Source organism: Aegilops tauschii, chromosome 6 (genome assembly GCF_002575655.3).
Source record: "Aegilops tauschii subsp. strangulata cultivar AL8/78 chromosome 6, Aet v6.0, whole genome shotgun sequence".
Lineage (NCBI taxonomy): Eukaryota > Viridiplantae > Streptophyta > Magnoliopsida > Poales > Poaceae > Aegilops > Aegilops tauschii.
In genome coordinates, this window is record NC_053040.3 from 226,045,202 (window position 1) to 226,065,095 (window position 19,894).

Sequence of the window (19,894 nt, forward strand, 5' to 3'; positions counted from 1 at the left end):
ACAATATAACATACTCCTACACTATTGCAGAATGCTGCTAACGCGACACTACGATCGGAGACCCTTTCACGAAACTGTGTGCGATGCATCAATCACAAACGGGGATGTAAAAAGCCGTCAAAAAAGGTGCAAAACGTTTGCAATGGAGGATGCATCAAACACGGTTCAGACTTTAGTTGCGTGTGCGATCCAGGGCATACGGTTCAGTCCAATGAACTGTTTGCAATGAGGCGGAACAAAGAAATGGGCAGCCTGATGAAGGCGTGTGCGATATAGAGCATACGGTTCACTCGGATGAACTGTTTGTGATTAGGCATCACAAAAGAAACGGGCAGCCAGATGAAGGTGTGTGCGATATATAGCATATGGTTCACTCGGATGAACTGTTTGTGATTAGGCAACACAAAAGAAATAGTCAGCCAGATCAAGGTGTGTGTGATTGAGGGCATACGCTTTAGAAGGATTAACTGTTTGCGATTAGGCAACAGAACAGAAATGGGTAAGCCAGATCAAAGTGTCTGCGATTGATGGCATACACTTCACATGGATGAACTGTTTGCGATTAGCCACAACAAACTGAAACAGTTAGATAGATCAACGTGTGTGCACTAGACGGGCACACCCATTCTAATTAAAAGAAGCATGCGCGATGGTAATAACGAGCGCGCACGGTTGTTGGAACAAGACGTGTGCTGACATTGCCTATTGCGATGCACCCTATGGTGCAAACGCCACGTACGCGGCTGAGATGGCGTACGTGCCCACGTTACACCCTCCGGGAATAGTGCCGCACTTATAACCGCCAGTAAAGTTTGAGCATGTGTCCCGTCACAATCTTTTTGAGAAGAACAGGGAGGCCGCGTCCCGTCACATTCCAAATTGCAAACCTGTTCACACCGATCAAAACCTAAATAGTTTCCCACTTAGGAGCGTATTACTACGCAGTTATAAATACTACTACTCCAAGATGACTGCACATTCCTCCTCAACTCCTCATCCACAAAAAGTCAAAAACAAACAAGTCATTCATCATCGTTCCCTTGTGTTCGCCATGGCCAGCGTGAGTTCTGGGTCGAGAGATTGCCACCAGGGAGAGGCGAGCCTGGAAGCGGGAGCACGAGAGATGTCCCGCCTCGCCGTGAAAGCAGCCAACATGTTCCGCCGCATGGCCATAGCAGCAGAGAGGTCCCGTCGTGCCGCCGAAGCAGCACGGAGGACCCGTCGCACCGTCGATACAGCAGACTGGTCCGGCCGCGCCGCGGAAGCCGAAGAGATGTCCCGCCGTGCCGCGAATGCAGCAGAGATGTCCTCCCATGCCGCGGCGGCCTGGGAAAATGCCTCGCAGGTAGGTGAGGACTCTTACAGGCGCAATGCGTGCCCTCGTCCTTAGGCAGATGGATCAGATCTCCAGGTGGGAGAGGTTGCAGGATGACCTAAAAGCCTCGTTTGAACAGTCTACCGACATCATCCGGCAACTAAATGAGAGCAATGCGAAGCTCCGGGCCGAGCGCAACCTGCTGAGGGCGAAGATCGTCCGAAGTGCGGAGCAGCAGAAGCAGAACACTGCCTTGTTGAAGAGGACCGGTGTCATCGTCGAGAAACTTATGGACGAGAATGCCATGTTGCGCATCGAGCGCAGAAGGCTAGTGGAGGAATCCGTGGATGCTCTCAAGCAGCATCTTGAGGACAAGAAAGAGCTCGTCACCGCTCGCCGTGGAGACTAGTTCCCGCTCGCCGCACGTAATTGGTAAGTCGAACGCCCACTGTTTCAATAATACTTGTGTTTCCGATTTGTAACGTGACAGCACTTGTTCCAAAATGACTTTGTTGATTGTTAATGTGTGGGCCTTCGCAAATCGGCCAGAAAAATTACCACAGTATGTTGGTGCCATGTCATGAGACCATGCCAAGTTTCATGATTTTCAGGCATGTTTTGGAATTACAGGAATTGTGTAATGGCGTAACTGAGTGCCGAAGCTATCTGATGTAATTCGATTATGAAATCCTGGTTGCTTTTATACGGATATGAAATATCTGGCGTGTTTTATAAGAAATATCAGTTTGATTAGTACATGGATTATCAATAATAGGCTAATTACCCTGCTTATTGGGGTTTTCTATTGCAAACGTGTAACGCCTCGGATTCGATGTGCCAGGTGTCTCCCAGTTATTCGCCGACTTTGCCATGTCATCATCTGCATTGCATCATCATGTTTTTCAAAACTTGCATCCGTCCCGGTCTCCCAGTTCTCTCCGTTGTCCGTTTCGCGATCCGACACTCTCACACGCACCCGTTGCACCTCTTAGACCTCGTTTCATAAGTGGCCGAAAAATGTTCTCGGAATGGGTTGAAACTTGGCGTGCAGTCTTATTATAGTGTAGACAGAGCGCCTATCAAGTTTCGTCGCATTCCGAGCTCGTTCGATAGCCCATCCGTTAAACTTATAGCAGCATCGTTGCCGGTTTAATCGTCGGACTTTTTCGGTCTCCGGAAACCGTTGCCGGGCTGCCTTCTCTTCTCTCCTCTCAGCCCAACCCACTCTCCACAGCCCACCTAGGCCTGCCTAACCCCCCTCTCGATCGGATCCATCGGATCGCGATCGGAGGCTCCGAAACAGCCTCAAACCACCAAACCCTAGCCCCTACCCTATTTATACCCCTCCATCCTGCCAAAAATGGCCTAAACCTAGCCCCTAACCCTCCCCTAACCTCCAGCCGCGGCTTCAACCTCGAAGCCCGCGGCGCCAGCAAGATCCAACCACCTCCTCCTCATTTTCCGACGCCCTCCACCTCACACCCGCCACTTGGCGCGCCCCGATTGGCTCAGCCGCCGCCCGCAGCCGCTCGTGGCCACTCGCACGCGGCCATGTGGCCTCTCCTCGCCCCCCCAGCGCTCCCCACCGCCGCCGGCCCTGCGAGCCCTGCCGCGGCTCGCCCGAGCCCATCTGGGGGCCGGGGCAGCCACGCATCGCCGCCGCCCTATGCCCGGTCCCGTAAGCCCCACCGCCTAGCGCCCTCGCCGGAGTCCAGCGTCGCAGCCCGCGCCTCCCTCCGCACCGAACCGGCGCCGCCGCCGCCCTGAGGTCGCCGCCGACGCCTCCCACGCGCCCCGCGCCCTCCGCCACCCGCCTCCGCGCCGACCCAGCCGCCTGCCGGAGCCGCGCGCCGTCCGCCGTCCTCCGCCGTCGCCGCGCCGGATCCGGCCGGTGCTCGCCGCCCCGTCCCCGGTGGTGCTCCTCCTCGTCCGCCCGACCGTCTCCGGCCACCCTCCGGCCAATCTCCAGCGAACCTCGGCGAGATCCGCCGCCGTCTCGTAGAACGCGCCCGGGTCAACCCCAGATCCGGTGGTATGGATTCTTCCAAGTCCCCAGGATTTCCTTCTCATGTGCATATGTTTGACATGCCATAACTTTTTGCATATTGCTCCGTTTTGCGTGCATGATATATAGAAATGTTCAACATGAGATGCTCCACATTCATTACATTGTGGCATGCTTGTTTGAGTTCTACTTGATGCCCTAATCATCATTGCAAGAGTGCTATATGATGTTAACCGCTGAAACTTGATATAACTTGTTGTTTTGTCATTTTCGTTGCATTTTTTGTGTAAATCCTATGAGCATGATGTCTACATGTTTGTGAAGCATATCCATGTCGTCTTTATAGTGTTTCAAGACTTCTATTTTGTAATGTCCTGTAGTGAGTGCATCAAGCTTGTGAAGTGGGCTACTTGCTGTTAATGTTCTGTCAATGTTGAAACTGTTATATCATGTTGCTATCTTTACTTGATGCTACCAGTTAACCTTTGCATAATATGGAGACGTTCAATAAAGATGTTTTTCTATCCATGTGATGCTCTATCAATCCGTGCCTTTGGTTGCATTTATAGTCTGCTTTAGATTTTTTTCTCATGCTCCAAACTTGCTAAATTATGTTGCTGTCAGCCTGCTAATATTAGGCTCAGTTTTGCCATGTGTTTTGCTAGTGATCCTTGCACCTTATGAACTTGATCTTGCCATGCTTAGCTTTATGAACATGTCTTCTTACTGTTGGTTACCTTGTCATGCCATGTAATTCTCTGTAGTGAGTTGTACAAGCTCACCAACATGCCTACTTATCGTTGTTCCTACCATGTACTGTTATTTTCACCAAGTCTGAATTTGTCATATCATTTGTCATGTTTGCATGGAAGCTACCATCTTTTCTGTTGATCTTTCGAATAAGTTCAGTAAGGGAGTTTTGTTAATTGCTTTTAGTACTAGCATGCCATGCCTTTGGTTGCATGATAAGGTCCTGTAGTATGTTTTTTGTTAGCTCTAAACATGGCAACCTGATGTTATTTCTGCCATGTCCAGTGATTTCTGCCAAGTCTGTGAAACTGTTATTATTTGCAATCTTGCCATGTCCTTTTAAGCATGTTCTTGTGATTTCTGGAGATAGCTCAGTGTCCATGCCTTTTGTTTTCATGTTGAGGTGCTGTAGAATATTGTTTTGATGCTTGCTAGATGCCTAGTTGCTGTTTTGGACAACTTGTCCTTTAAACTTGTTTCGTGTGTATGTGTTGAACTGTTGCTCCGTTTTGAGTGTGCTCTATATGAAACTTGCTTATTTTTGCATGTAGTGTCATGTTACCTTATTGCATCCATGCTTTGAGTGTATTTTCTTGATGTTTTAATGCATTTTGCATCAATGCCATGTTTATCTTGTTTTGCTCATATCTTATAGGCCATAGCTCCGAATTAAACGAACTTTATATGTAACTTGACTAGAATTTCGTGTAGATCATCTTGGTGTATCTTAACTTGCTGTTTAACAACTTGAACATAAAGTTTATTTAGATCTGAACCAATTTCAAAATTTGCATATAAGGACTTACCGGAATTGTTATATGTTGTTTCCGGCCTCATTTAAACTTGCTTTGATGTGTTGCTCTTGTATGCATCATCTCTTGCCATGCGTAGCCTCATGTAGCCTTGTCTTGCATCATACTTGGTTGAGCATCATGCCTTGTTCATGTGTGGTGTGTTTACCATGTTGTGTGCTTCTTCTCGATAGTTCCCGTCTCGTTGCGATCGTGAGGATTCAGTCGTCTACGCTTGGTTCGTCTTCGTGGCTTCATCTTCTTCATGGATTCATTCTTCTTCCTAGTGGGATTTCAGGCAAGATGACTGTCACCTTTGATCTCATTACTATCATTGCTATGCTAGTTGCCTCGATGCTATCGCTATGCCGCGTTACCTACCACTTGCTTATCAAGCCTCCCAAATTGCCATGAACCTCTAACCTTTGTCAACCTTCCTAGCAAACCGTTGTTTGGCTATGTTACCGCTTTTGCTCAGCCCCTCTTATAGCGTTGCTAGTTGCAGGTGAAGATGAAGATTGCTCCATGTTGGATTATGTTTATGTTGGGATATCACAATATCTCTTATATTATTAATGCATCTATATACTTGGTAAAGGGTGGAAGGCTCGGCCTTATGCCTGGTGTTTTGTTCCACCTTGCCGCCCTAGTTTCCGTCATATCGATATTTGTTCCCGGATTTTGCGTCCCTAATGCGGTTGGGTGTTATGGGAACCCCTTGACAATTCTCCTTGAATAAAACTCCTCCAGCAAGGCCCAACATTGGTTTTACCATTTGCCTCACCTAAGCCTTTTTCCCTTGGGTTTCCGGACCCCGAGGGTCATCTTTATTTTAGCCCCCCTGGGCCAGTGCTCCTCTGAGTGCTGGTCCGAACCGAGTAGACTGCGGGGCCACCTTGGGGAAACTTGAGGGCCGGTTTTACTCGTAGGATGTCTCATCCGGATGTGCCCTGAGAACGAGATATGTGCAGCTCCTATCGGAATTTGTCGGCACATTCGGGCGGTCTTGCTGGTCTTGTTTTACCATTGTCAAAATGTCTTGTAACCGGGATTCCGAGACTGATCGGGTCTTCCCGGGAGAAGGAATATCCTTCGTTGATCGTGAGAGCTTATAATGGGCTAAGTTGGGACACCCCTGCAGGGTATAAACATTCGAGAGCTGTGCCCGCGGTTATGTGGCAGATGGGAATTTGTTAATATCTGGTTGTAGTAAATTTGAAGTGAACTCTTCTAAAATACACCAACCGCGTGTGTAACCGTGATTGTCTCTTTTCGGGGTTGTTCGAGAGGAGAACACGGTTTTTGGGTTATGTTTGACGTAAGTAGGAGTTCAGGATCACTTCTTGATCATTACTAGTTGGCGACCGTTTGTTTAGCTCCTCTTCTCGCCCTTGTTTCGTAAGTTAGCCACCATACCGTGCTTAGTCGCTGCTGCAGCCTCACCACTTTACCCCTTCCTTACCCATTAAGCTTTGCTAGTCTTGATACCCATGGTAATGGGATTGCTGTGTCATCATGGCTCACAGATTACTACAACAACAGTTGCAGGTACAGGTTATGCGATGATCATGACGCGAGAGCAATGTTTACTTGTGTTGGAGTTCTCCTTCTTCTTCTTCGTCGATCTTGGGTTAGGTTCCTGGTCGGCAGCCTGGGCTAGCAGGGTGGATGTCGTTTGAGTTTCTGTTTGTGTTCATCCGTAGTCGGATGTTGATCTTATGTATGACGTATTGATGTATTCTTGGGGCGTTTGTGCCTTTTGTATGTATCCCCATATATTATGTAATGTTGATGTAATGATATCCACCATGCAAAAGCGTGTAAATATGCGGTTCTATCCTTGGTGGGACCTTCGAGTCTCTTTAGGATAGTATCGCATATTGGGCGTGACAAGTTGGTATTAGAGCCTCGACCGACCATAGGAGCCCCCTTGATTGATCGTATAGTTTGGCCGTTGTCGAGTATAGAAGAAAACTTTTTCGGAGTCTAGCTATATCGGAGAGTCGTTATTCTTTTACTCCTCAGTCCCTTCGTCGCTCTGGTGAGAAATCTTGACGTAGGTGTTTCGACTTACTTCTCTTCCCCTTCAAATTTTTCTTTAGGACCGCGCAGGTGTTTTTCGTTCGTTCTCCATCCTCTTTTCAATCCGGCGCCTTTCTCTTCGAGTGGTTTCAATCCTCGTCTTCTTTTGCAAGATCAGTTCTCAGTGCTTTCTCAATCGACGTTGTTTCCCCATCCGAAGTTGTCCTTGTTTTCTTCCCACCCGCCCACCCTTTTCTTCTCGGAACCGGAGTTGGTAATCGAGTATCCATCTGACTCGTGCGAAGCCTTTGCATTCTCTCCTCAATCATTTCAACCGGCGCTTTTCTATTCAATTATTCGTCGTTCCAGTTGCCTGTGTTTTTTCCCGCCCTCCCACCCCTCTTATTCCGGAGTCTGACCTCTATTCGAGCATCAATTTCATTCATGCGGAGTATCTTCAGTTCTTCCTCAGTTGTCTCGACCGGCGAATTCTCGTCGACTTCATCAATGTTCGTCTCATTTCCTTTTCCGGTGGATCCAATGCAAGTTTTTCATTGTCGATCGTATTCTCTCCCTCAGCTCAAATATTTCCCTCTGATCCTTCACCTCTCGCCATTTAATCCTTCCGGAGTGCTGAAGACATCTCAGAAGATTCGTGTCTGCATTCAATTATTTCTAGGTTGTCACCTCATTCAAATCTTTCAATTGTTCCGGTGCATCATTTCCCATTCAACAATCCTTTCCAACGGTGTTTCTTTTCAGTGGGCCCATAACCCACAGGTCTTTTCCCAGGATCTTACCTGACTCTTCTAAGTTTCCCGGAGTTATTCTCAAATCCTTTTCGAAGTGGACGTAAGTATGAATTTCATCAGTCAGACGCTTTTCCAAGATCAATTTCAAATTATTTTCATTGTTGACTCTACCTCTTCGCTTTTCATTCTCCCGGAGTATCTCAACAATTTTGGTGTTCTTTCTCGTCGTCATTCTCAACATTTGAAGACCGAAGAAGAGTTTCTCTTAAATCTTGTCCGTTCTACCGAAGATTCATGTCGCTAGCTTGATGCTATCCGCTCATATTGTTTCTAGTCGTGCAATTCTTTTCATCCATCCGGAGTATTTCAGGAGTTGCTTTCTCTCTCGATCATCCGAAGGCCATCTTTTCGGAATATTTCTTCGTTCCAAGTTTTCAGCTCTGTTCGTTCCTATATTTGTACCGGTGCTTCGTTCAAGTATTCTTCAATCAGTTCGCGATCCCTTCGTTCTCTTGTCTCTTAATTCCCTCAAGTATCTTTGTGTTTTTCCAATTCTTCCTGGTGATTCATTGTCCTTCGTCATTCAATTTTGAATTCTTATGGTGGTTCGTTCAAGATTTCTTTTCTGTTGTTATCGTATCAATTCATTAGTTCTTTCCAGTCCTACCGGTGGTTCTTGAAGTTTTTCCCATGTACTGTGCTATATCTCCCCTTAATATTTTCCCAATGTGAATAAGTTGTATGGAATCCATTGCTTCTCATCAATTTAATTGGTGGAGGATGAGCATAACATAATTCTTATTCTTCTTTCATCAAGTTGATTTATCTCTTCTTTTTGAAGATTGTTCTTGATGAATAATCTCTCGATTCCAAGTTGTTCATCTTTTCCCTCCCGGAGTTCCAAGCTTCTCACTTGTCTCGACGCGAAGCCCCATCTAAATCATCGCAAGGCTTTAATCGTATTACTTTCATCCTTCAATTCTATCTCATCATCCATTATTTACCGGAGTTCTTCACGGTGGTTCGTCAGTACTTAATTCATTTTTCAAGTGTTCAACAAGATTCTTGTAGGCGAAGCTCAAGTATCTTTTCTTCTTGCATCTCGAAGTGCAATTAATTCTCCGTATTCTTTTGAAGTGAAGTTTTGCATTTCTTCGTTTTCTCAGCTATTCAAATTTTTCCGTTGGTGGCCGGTTATCATCTCAAGTTTTGAGATGTTTACATAAGCCCACGCAAATCAATTCTTTTGTTGTTGATTTTCACAACAACTCTGTGCAATCCTTCCTTTGCAAGGATGCTATTCAAACTCAATTAGGGTAGAAGATGCCACTTCTTCTTCGTTCTTTTCATTCAACTATTTCAATTCTTCCGGAGGCGTTGTGTTGTTCCTCTCGTCATGTAGCATTCCATCTTCTCAAGTTCATGTTCTAATCTTTCAATGTTCAGCCGGAGTGCTGCCTAAATTCTGTCATCCTTATTCCTTTTTCTAACTTGATCTAATCGGAGTGCTTTCAGAGTCTATCTTGTTCGTTGAGCTTTTGATTCCCGTCGTAATCGGCATTCCTCTTTTCTACCTGAGTGCTCTCGATCTTGTTCATCTTCTCTCGTGCGTTCTTGTTTCACCTCCTCCTCTTTTCTCCCGTATCGTTCCTAAGATCTCGGGACGAGATGTCTTGTTAGTGGAGGAGAGTTGTAACGCCCCGGATTCGATGCGCCAGGTGTCTCCCGGTTATTCGCTGACTTTGCCATGTCATCATCTGCATTGCATCATCATGTTTTTCAAAACATGCATCCGTCCCGGTCTCCCAGTTCTCTCTGTTGTCCGTTTCGCGATCCGACACTCTCACACGCACCCGTTGCACCTCTTAGACCTCGTTTCGTAAGTGGCCGAAAAATGTTCTCGGAATGGGTTGAAACTTGGCGTGCGGTCTTATTATAGTGTAGACAGAGCGCCTATCAAGTTTCGTCGCATTCGGAGCTCATTTGATAGCCCATCCGTAAAACTTATAGCGGCATCGTTGCCGGTTTAATCGTCGGACTTTTTCGATCTCCGGAAACCGTTGCCGGGCTGCCTTCTCTTCTCTCCTCTCAGCCCAACCCACTCTCCACAACCCACCTAGGCCTGCCTAACCCCCCTCTCGATTGGATCCGTCGGATCGAGATCGGAGGCTCCGAAACAGCCTCAAACCACCAAACCCTAGCCCCTACCCTATTTATACCCCTCCATCCTGCCAAAAATGGCCTAAACCTAGCCCCTAACCCTTCCCTAACCTCCAGCCGCCGCTTCAACCTCGAAGCCCGCGCCGCCAGCCAGATCCAACCACCCCCTCCTCATTTTCCGGCGCCCTCCACCTCACACCCGCCACTTGGCGCGCCCTGATTGGCTCAGCCGCCGCCCGCAGCCGCTCATGGCCAGTCGCACGCGGCCACGTGGCCTCTCCTCATCCCCCAGCGCTCCCCACCGCCGCCGGCCCTGCGAGCCCTGTCGCGGCCCGCCTGAGCCCATCTGGGGCCCGGGGCATCCCGCGCATCGCCGCCGCCCTATGCCCGGCTCCCGTAAGCCCCCCCCGCCTAGAGCCCTCGCCGGAGTCCAGCATCGCAGCACGCGCCTCCCTCCGCACCGAACCGGCGCCGCCGACACCTCCCACGCGCCCCGCGCCCTCCGCCGTCCACCTCCGCGCCGACCCAGCCGCCTGCCGGAGCCGCGCGTCGTCCGCCGTCGCCGCGTCGCATCCGGCCGGATCCGGCCGGTGCTCGCCACCCCGACCCCGGTGGTGCTCCTCCTCGTCCGCCTGACCGTCTCCGGCTACTCTCCGGCGAACCCCGGCGAGATCCGCCGCTGTCTCGTAGAACGCGCCCGGGCCAACCCCAGATCCGGTGGTATGGATTCTTCCGTCCCCAGGATTTCTTTCTCATGTGCATATGTTTGACATGCCATAACTTCTTTCATATTGCTTCGTTTTGCGTGCACAATATATCGAAATGTTCATCATGAGATGCTCTACATTTCATTACATTGGGGCATGCTTGTTTGTGTTCGCCTTGATGCCCTAATCATCGTTGCAAGAGTGCTATATGATGTTAACTGCTGAAACTTGATATAACTTGCTGTTTTGTCATTTTCGTTGCATTTTGTGTGTGCATCCTATGAGCATGATGTCTACATGTTTGTGAAGCATCTCCATGCCGTATTTACAGTGGTTCAAGACTTGTATTTTGTAATGCCCTGTAGTGAGTGCATCAAGCTTGTGAAGTGGGCTACTTGCTGTTAATGTTCTGTCAATGCTGAAACTGTTATATCATGTTGCTATGTTTTCTTGATGCTACCAATTAACCTATGCATAATCTGAAGATGTTCACTAAGGTTTAGTTTATATACATGTGATGTTCTATCAATTCATGCCTTTGTTTGCATTTATAGTCTGTTGTAGATTGTTGTTATCATGCTCCAAACTTGCTAAATTATGTTGCTGTCAGCCTGCTAATATTAAGTTCAGTTTTTCCATGTGTTTTGCTAGTGATCCTTGCACCTTAGGAACTTGCTCTTGACATTCTTAGCTTCATGAACATATCTTCTTACTGTTGGTTACTTTTTCATGCCATGTAATTATCTATAGTGAGTTTTACAAGCTCACCAACATGCCTACTTATCGTTGTTCCTACCATGTACTATTATTTTCAGTCTGAATTTGTCATATCATTTGCCATGTTTGCATGGATGCTACCATCTTTTCTGTTGATCTTTGGAATAAGTTCAATAAGGGAGTTTTGTTAATTGCTTTTAGTACTAGCATTCCATGCCTTTGGTTGCCATGAGAAGGTCCTGTAGTATGTTTCTTGATAGCTCTAAACATGGCAACCTGATGTTATTTCTGCCATGTCCAGTGATTTCTGCTAAGTCTGTGAAACTGTTATTATTTGCAAGCTTGCCATGTCCTTTGAGGCATGTTCTTGTGATTTCTGGAGATAGCTAAGTGTTCATGTTTTGTCATGCTTTACCTGTACATCATGTCCATGCCTTCTGTTTTCATGTTCAGGTGCTGTAGAATATTGTTTTGTTGCTTGCTAGATGCCTAGTTGCTATTTTGGACAGCTTGTCCTTTAAACTTGTTTCGTGTGTATGTGTTGAACCGTTGCTCCGTTTTGAGTGTGCTCTATATGGAACTTGCTTAGTTTTGCATGTAGTTTCATGTTACCTTGTTGCATCCATTTTTTTTTGTGTGTTTGCTTGATGTTTGAATGCATTTTGCATCAATGCCATGTTTATCTTGTTTTGCTCATATCTTCTAGGCCGTAGCTCCGAATTAAACGAACTTTATATGTAACTTGACTAGAATTTCGTGTAGATCATCTTGGTGCATCTTAAATTGCTGTTTAACAAATTGAACATAAAGTTTATTCAGATCTGGACCAATTTCGAAATTTGCATACGAGGACTTACCGGAATTGTTATATGTTGTTTCCAGCCTCATTTAAACTTGCTTTGATGTGTTGCTCTAGTATGCATCATCTCTTGCCATGCGTAGCTTCATGTAGCCTTGTCTTGCATCATACTTGGTTGAGCATCATGCCTTGTTCATGTGTGGTGTGTTTACCATGTTGTGTGCTTCTTCTCGATAGTTCCCGTCTCGTTGCGATCGTGAGGATTCATTCGTCTACGTTTGGTTCATCTTCGTGGCTTCATCTTCTTCATGGATTCATTCTTCTTCCTAGCGGGATTTCAGGCAAGATGACTGTCACCTTGGATCTCATTACTATCATTGCTATGCTAGTTGCCTCGATGCTATCGCTATGCCGCGTTACCTACCACTTGCTTATCAACCCTCCCAAATTGCCATGAACCTCTAACCTTTGTCATCCTTCCTAGCAAACCGTTGTTTGGCTATGTTACCGCTTTTGCTCAGCCCCTCTTGTAGCGTTGCTAGTTGCAGGTGAAGATGAAGATTGCTCCATGTTGGATTATGTTTATGTTGGGCTATCACAATATCTCTTATATTATTAATGCATCTATATACTTGGTAAAGGGTGGAAGGCTCGGCCTTATGCCTGGTGTTTTGTTCCACTCTTGCCGCCCTAGTTTCTGTCATATCGGTATTATGTTCCCGGATTTTGCATCCCTAACGCGGTTGGGTGTTATAGGAACCCCTTGATAGTTCGCCTTGAATAAAACTCCTCCAGCAAGGCCCAACATTGGTTTTACCATTTGCCTCACCTAAGCCTTTTTCCCTTGGGTTTCCGGAGCCCGAGGGTCATCTTTATTTCAGCCCCCCCTGGGCCAGTGCTCCTCTGAGTGCTAGTCCGAACCGAGTAGACTGCGGGGCCACCTTGGGGAAACTTGAGGGCTGGTTTTACTCGTAGGATGTCTCATCCGGATGTGCCCTGAGAACGAGATATGTGCAGCTCCTATCGGGATTTGTCGGCACATTCGGGCGGTCTTGCTGGTCTTGTTTTACCATTGTCGAAATGTCTTGTAACCGGGATTCCGAGACTGATCGGGTCTTCCCGGGAGAAGGAATATCCTTCGTTGATCGTGAGAGCTTATAATGGGCTAAGTTGGGACACCCCTCAGGGTATAATCTTTCGAGAGCCGTGCCCACAGTTATGTGGCAGATGGGAATTTGTTAATATCCGGTTGTAGTAAACTTGAAGTAAACTCTTCTAAAATACACCAACTGCGTGCGTAACCGTGATTGTCTCTTTTCGGGGTTGTTCGAGAGGAGAACACGGTTTTTGGGTTATGTTTGATGTAAGTAGGAGTTCAGGATCACTTCTTGATCATTACTAGTTGGCGGCTGTTTGTTTAGCTCCTCTTCTCGCCCTTGTTTCGTAACTTAGCCACTATACTGTGCTTAGTCGCAGCTGTAGCCTCACCACTTTACCCCTTCCTTACCCATTAAGCTTTGCTAGTCTTGATACCCATGGTAATGGGATTGCTGAGTCCTCGTGGCTCACAGATTACTACAACAACAGTTGCAGGTACAGGTTATTCGATGATCATGACGCGAGAGCGATGTTTACTTGTGTTGGAGTTCTCCTTCTTCTTCTTCGTCGATCTTGGGTTAGGTTCCTGGTCGGCAGCCTGGGCTAGCAGGGTGGATGTCGTTTGAGTTTCTGTTTGTGTTCATCCGTAGTCGGATGTTGATCTTATGTATGACGTATTGCTGTATTCTTGGGGCGTTTGTGCCTTTTGTATGTATCCCCATATATTATGTAATGTTGATGTAATGATATCCACCTTGCAAAAGCGTGTCAATATGCGGTTCTATCCTTGGTGGGACCATCCAGTTTCTTTAGGATAGTATCGCATATTGGGCGTGACAAAACGGTTACTCAGACAGCACCGTGGGCAATGAACTCAAACAACCCGCACGGTTTCTAGAAAGTAGGCGTGTTCGATCAACTAACAATCACACACGGCTGCCAGCAGCGAACTATTTGCATTAGGCCACCTTGCAAAAATGTTTCCACACAAAGAACTGTGTGGGATGTACGTACCCACAAAAATGATTCTCTGGGATTCACCGTGTGGGATGTACATACCTACATAAATGATTTCTGGGATTCACCGTGTGGGATGTACATACCTATGGAAATGATTTCTGGGATTCACCGTGTGGGATGTGCATACCTACGGAAATGATTGGGTTTCCATGCCTCGCCCGATCGCACACGGCCCCAACCTAGGTCCCACGAGGGCCTATCCCCGATGATTTCTGGGTCGTGTGGGAAGGACCCCCCTATCGCCCACACTCACTTGGCGATGGTTCCAAATGTCGTCGCGGAAAGGGGTTTTAAACCGTTTGTTTAGGACGTCGCTGTACCAATGCTAATAGACGATCAGACAGTTAACCAAACCAAGCATGCTTAACAACTTGGAAATATAGCAATTGTATTTGTTTCTCATGTATTTAGTACAGCCAAATTCGATTTACTTCTCACATGGTATACAATAAAAGAATGCACCCACAACTATTGAACATCGCATTGCAGAATTGAACCAAACTCTTAACTAAACACCATAACAAATGAACCAAACATTAACTGAGGACCACATTGCACAATGTATAACCAAACCAAGCATGCTTGAAAACTTGGAAATATAGCAATTGTATTCGTTTCTCATGTATTTTGTAAAGATAAATTCGATTTATTTCTCACATGGAAGACAATACAAAATTGCAGCATGAAGAATTGAACATCACATTTGCAGAATTGAACCAAATAGTTAGCTGAAGGCGACAACTAATTAACCAAACAGTTAATAAGTGAGCACCACACTGCACGACATATAGAACATATACCCTAGAGCAACAGATTGCATGGTAAAATTAGATAGCACAATTCACTAGAATTTGTTAACGAAAGGCAGGAGCAACACACGCAACGGGTAAACTGTGCATGCTTAACTGGCGTAGCTAGCAAATGGCAACGTGCTCCTCTAAGATCTGGGGGTCGGCACGAATGGCAGCCATCGTGACCTCATCCGCGCGTGCGGACGCGATTTGCTTCTCCACTGCCAAATGCTCCTTGAGCTCTACCATGGCTTAGGGCGGCGCTTATGGTGGAGGGGTCAGTGATTTGGGTGGAAGGTGTCACGCCGGCGGTCGGGGCATGTGGGATGTCGAAGGAGGAGGAGGATCGGGGTCAGGTGTGGATTACCTGCCTGGATAGACGAGGTCGAGGAGCGTGAAGGAGGGTCGCCGGCGAGGAGGCAGCGCTGCAAGCAAGGAGTGATGGTTTCAACTTGGAAAGGAAGGCGGAAACAGGGGAAATGTGGCTTTTGGTAAGGGGGAGGGGGCGGGGAGGTAGATATTTCCGCGGAAGCCAAAAATTTTGAATCGGTTCAGCGAAAAAATTGGCACGCAAAGTGTCATCAGACACGGTCCCTTATTCAACACAGTGTACGACTAGTATGTATGCACGTGCAACACACGTTTTAACATTATTATGGAGTGGTTTTTGGTTTTAAAAAATAGACTTGCCAATAGATTCAAGGCAAAATGAAAATATCGTTTATGTACGGATGCAAAAAGAAAATACATTACAAAAAAAGTAGGAGTTAATATATGTAATCCCTGTAATTCGTTAAGAAAAAAATAATTCATAAAATTGCTTGTCGAAATGTTTGATATTGTGGGATGGAGAGAGTATAACTTTACTGTATATTTCCTCTCTGAAAACAACTTTTCATGGGCTCAACACGTCCTTAAACTGCAACATGGGACAAGAGGAATCAATATGGGCCACTTATTTTGAGAAGGATGAGGCGATCATTCTGGAACAGTGTGGATGGAGCAGCGATGTACTGTTCATTGCGAATCCCACTCTTTTCAGCCATTGGATTTAGCACACGGATGGCTAGGATTGATGATCATGCCCAATTCAAAACTGATACACTATAAGTAGTATAGATATGTGAACATCACAAACAATTCAGATAGCTTAACCTATGTGTGATGAGTTTGAACGTCAAAAATTTTGGTTCGAATTTCCCTGGTTACAGTGGTCATCCACATCATTGCATAATTTGGGTACACAAAGGAGACTACAGCACACCCACAATTCTTGATCGAGCAAGTTAAGCAATTAAGCAGAGCTAGCTAACGTAAACATTACTCTAACAAATTAAAGAACGGTGCTCTTAATTAAACAAAACAACGAGTACTACTACGGCTAGTGCTCGTCGATCTTCGCCACCTCCTCCATGTCCAGCTCGTGCCCGACGGTCTCCTGTGGAAGGGACTCCATGGAATCCATCGCACCATACTCGGCAAGCATCTCGCCATCTGCGTCCGCCATCTCTTTGGAAAAGGCCGCCACGAGCTGGGCGTGGGCGGCCGCAATCTGGGCTTGGACGGGCTCCGTCGTGGCAAGGTATGCGGTGGAGGAACGGACAGATGCTCGAATGCTCTCGGCGATTGCCAACTCTTCGGCCGTGGGTTGTCGACCGTTGTCGGAGAAGCTTCGTTTGATTTGTGCGGTGACCTCCATGAGCTGAGCGTGGGCGGCCTCCATTAGGGCTAAGGATGCCGCTGCGAAAGGGACAGCTACTGTGCCACTCTTGCCAGTTGCTATCTCTCAGGCAGATGTTGCTGCCGCCACCAGAGAAGCAACAGCGGCCGTTTGGGCCGCCTTGGCCGCCCGGTCTCAGATTGCGACCGCACTCATGCACCTTGTTAGCACGCGCATGGCGGCTGCGGCCGCGCTCTCGCCGGAGTGGGCCGCCGAAGTTGCCCTCACGACGCGGGTCCATGTCCCCATCTTTCACCGGTGACGATTGAACAGTGAAACGATATTTGGGGAGCGAGCTAATGTGCTTGACACGCCGACTGTGGACTGTAGCTGACGCACCTTCTCGCGTAAGCCATAGGCGTACTATACACCGATGGTGCTCTAGGATATTTTCTACTGCGTCTCACACTGTTGGTGATAATAAACTGTGTGGGATCTACTTGATTTTTCATCTTGATTTGAATTACATAATGGGGTCACAACGGAAATGGACGGTGTTTGAATTGCTAGAACTTTTATCTGCAATGAACATGCAACTATACGTGTGTCGTAAAAAAATTGGAATTATTCGGGGTTCGTTTGGACATTTCATATATTAAATTGGTTCTCCAGCCATTTCAGGTGCACAATTCAAAATTAAACTACATGCACATGCTCCGGTGCACCAATGGGTTGTAAAATCATATATGTGTCCATGGGATCATGCTTATGTCCCATGCAAGAAATGGGGATAAATTTCGAACACAGTGGCACCGTGGCTCTTTGGCAAACATTGAGGTACTTGCTTTTGTAATTCTAGTAAATCCAAAACACGTATGAAATTCATGAACCTTGGCATGCTATCATGGAATGGCATCAACATGCTGGGGTAAAAAATATTGTCCCATTTGGGGCAGGTTATGGTAGAAGCTTCTCACAAACCAGAGCTTCTCAGAAGAAGCCTCATAGTTCTATTAGGGAAACGTGTCACCTTTGTGGACAAAACTTCGTCGCCTCTTCTCCCTTTCAATTTTTTCCTGGTGTCAACATATAACAACAGGAGTGTCGTGTTAAATTTTGGATTTTTTGGGGATCTTTTGGACATTTTTATACGTTAACTGAGTTTTCTAGGCATTTATGTGCATAATTCAAAACTAAACTACATGCACATGCTCCATTCCATAAAAACGGGTTGCAAAATCAATTGTTTGTCCTTGGTTGCAAGCTTAGGTCACATGCAAGAAATGAGAATGAATGTCAAACACCTTGACATTCTCGCTCGGCCGCTAACATTGAGATACATGGTTTTAAAATTCTAGTAAATCGAAAACTCATCTGAAATTCATGAAACTTGACATGATATCATGGAACGGCATCGACATGCTGTGCTAAAAATATTGTCCCATTTGGGGCAGTTTGGGTATAAGCTTCTCGCAAACCAGAGCTTCTCTCACAACAAGCCTGATGGTTTCGGTAGGGAACGTGCCACCTTGGGGGATGAAACGATATGTGTTGCCTCTTCTTACTTTCAAATTTTTTCTTGTGCCAACATAGAACAACACGAGTGTTGTGTCAATTTTTTGAATTTTTCGAGGTTCGCTTGGACATTTTTATACATTAACTGAGTTTTCTATGCGTTCATGTGCATAATTCAAATTTGAACTACATGCACATGCTCCAGTGCATATAAATTGGTTCAAAATTGGAATGTGTGTCCTTGGTCACATGCTTAAGTCCCATGCAAGAAATGAGAATGAATGTCAAACACCTTACCACCGTCGCTCGGCCGCTAACATTGAGAAACATGGTTTTTAAATTCTAGTAAATCGAAAATGCATCTGAAATTTACGAAACTTGACATGCTAGCATCAAACAGCATCAACATGCAGTGGTAAAAATATTGTCCCATTTGGGGCAGGTTGGGGTATATAAGCTTCTCACAACAAGCCTCGCGATTACGGTAGGGAACGTTTCACCTTTCTGGACGAAACGATATCCATTGTCTCTTCTTGATTTCAATTTTTTTTCTAGTGTCAACATAGGACAACATGAGTGTTGTGTTCATTTTAGGAATTTTTCGGGGCTCATTTGGACAATTTTATACATTAACTGAGTTTTCTATGCATTTATGTGCATAATTCAAATTTGAACTACAGGCACATGCTCTAATGCATATAAATTGGTTGAAAATTCAAATCTGTGTCCTGCCACTACTAGAGCAAACCTTATACACAGAATCTTAGCAGCAGCGCGGGACAGGAAGGGGCGCTCCTGCTAATTAGCAGTAGCACGGGTCGTAAACACACGCTGCTGCTCCCAAATTAGCAGTAGTGCGGCTCAGTAGAACCACACTGCTACTAAAATTTACCGACCGTTCCCGTCCGGTAGGTTTAGCAAGAGCGCACCCACGTTAACCGCGCTACTGCTAAAGCAATAGTAGTAGCACGCTTTTTTGCAGGTCGCTACTGCTAATTTTGAACCTGCCACATGGCGGGCCCCGCTTAGCAGCAGTGCATGTGCCAGAAGCGCGCTGCTGCTATCTTATTAGCAGTAGCGCATTTTACGCCCAACGCTACTGCTAAGCCTCAGCCATACCACCTTTTTCCTCCCCCTCCCCCATCCTCTCTTCTTCACTTTCGCCTAGCTCCCACCTCCTCTCTCCCTCACTTTGCTTCTTCCTCACTACTTCTCCCCCTATTACTCTCCTTCTTCTACCTATCTTTCTCTCCTTTATTAATCGTAGCTAACTGTACCACCTCCATTAATGCATCTCCTTTTTCTTTTTCCTTCCCCCTCCACTAGTTGAACTTATCTCCTCCCAAACTAGCTAGCTAGGTAGATCTAGCATTTAGTGAAGTGACCTATGTACCTCCCTAACTAGATCTAGCCTTGTCAAGAAGAGCTTTGTCCACTTTTGATTATTCCGTAGGTCTGTGTGGCAACACCTATCGACATCATCATCACCGTGCTCGATCTCGAGATAGGTGATTAAAAATTTATGCTTTTGAAAGAATGAAAATATGTGTATGTGTGTGTGATATGACATAATCGGGCGATATGATGTAAATTATGTGTGTGGCATGAGTTGACGCCGAATTGTGCTTGTGAGTTGCCTATGTTTTGTCGAAATGTCGATTTAATTCCGTTTCGGTGAATTCCGGGCAAACTCTATATGTCCTATTTTTAGGGAATGTTATGCCGAATTTTTATATGACTTTGATGCATGCATGCATTTTTTTAATCAATTTGTTTATTATTACCGTGCAGG